The sequence below is a fragment of the Phyllopteryx taeniolatus genome, chromosome 9, assembly GCF_024500385.1.
Source record: "Phyllopteryx taeniolatus isolate TA_2022b chromosome 9, UOR_Ptae_1.2, whole genome shotgun sequence".
Lineage (NCBI taxonomy): Eukaryota > Metazoa > Chordata > Actinopteri > Syngnathiformes > Syngnathidae > Phyllopteryx > Phyllopteryx taeniolatus.
Genome location: NC_084510.1, coordinates 8,463,381 through 8,464,855, shown reverse-complemented (window position 1 = coordinate 8,464,855; position 1,475 = coordinate 8,463,381).

Sequence of the window (1,475 nt, the reverse complement as noted above, 5' to 3'; positions counted from 1 at the left end):
GTTCAGATAGCCTTTTCATTTGAGTTGTTTGTTGAGGCCAACATGGCTCCACCACGACCTGAGCTGCGTGTTCTAGTTCTTTCTGCTGGCTTTCTGACTGACCACGAGCTGAAATGAGAGTCTGTCGGTTTGACTGCTCTTTTGTGTGGTGCAGCTTGATTATTTGGGAGCGAGAGAGAAGCGGGGTCCACTTGGGTGCCGACCTGGCGTCCAGTCTGAATGTGCAGCTATTTGGTCTCAACAGGATTGCTACGCTGTCTCCAATGAAACACACGCGATAAGTACAAAAATGAGCTACCTCGTTATGTCTTTTTCGAAAGAACAATTGTGGACAATTTGCCTCCCAGCATATCATGATTCCTAGCACGGGAATGTAAAATTGCATTTCTGCAGTTGATCCCTGATTCCTTGGGATGTAAAAAAAAAACAAAAAAAAAAAACCTATGTTCAAAACCCGTTTTCCCGTTGCAGTCGCTAAGCCTGTCTTAAAATTCAAATATGATGGTGGTGCCAGTATTTTAACTTTTATTTGGTTTGTCCTCTGTGCTTTGCAGTGAGGTATTTTACTTGGACTCTTCCTGATAACCGTAAGAGGAAGTGATGTTTTCTGGGTACTTTAAGTCCTCTTACTGATCATATGATTTCACTGATTCCCATGCTACTTTGCTTTGGATGTCAGCCACGCAGCTGCTCTAAAAACAGGATTGTTGACTGAAAAGAATACTTCACTTCATCATGTACATGATTAAAATGTGGAAAACTGATGTAATTTCCCAAATATAATAGAAAATGTTTAACACATTTTAATCGTGCAACTGATGTACGTTTGAATTAAGTAAATTCAAGGGACTTTTTTTTTTTTTTTTTCAGTGTTCGGTGTGGTTCAGTAAAATTGTAAAGATTACCACTGCGTTCTGACCACTAGCTTTGAGATTCACATTTCTTTTGTCATCGCGCCGTATGGTGAATGGATGTTTGTGGTTGACTCTTCTAAGATGACTGAATAACTATTAGAAGGGGGGGGGGGGGGGTTGTCTGCAAAAAATACAAATAAATACTTGTCGTGTGAATGTTGCACCGTTGTTTTACACTATGGATATAGTTGGTTTAACACTTTCCAGTTTATGTTGTTATGTCCAGCACAATGAGGACACGTGCAAAATGACTCAAATCACTCCTATTCACACGTGCACTCATGCAGACTTTCTTCCATTGACAAATCACTGAGGTGTTTGCCGAGTGTGCGTCTTAATCACACAATTGTATCTCAACATCAGTGAAATAGTGATTTAATAGTATACAAATCAAATACTATTATTTTGTTGATGTCTGTAATCCTAATAACAGTCATGTAGTTTCTGTCACAGAACCATTTTGGTTTTGACTAATTTCCTTCATTTGTTTGTCCAATAAAGACAGGAATAAATTATTTTTTTAGGCAGTTACTGTGGCGTTCCTATATATATTCACAGTGA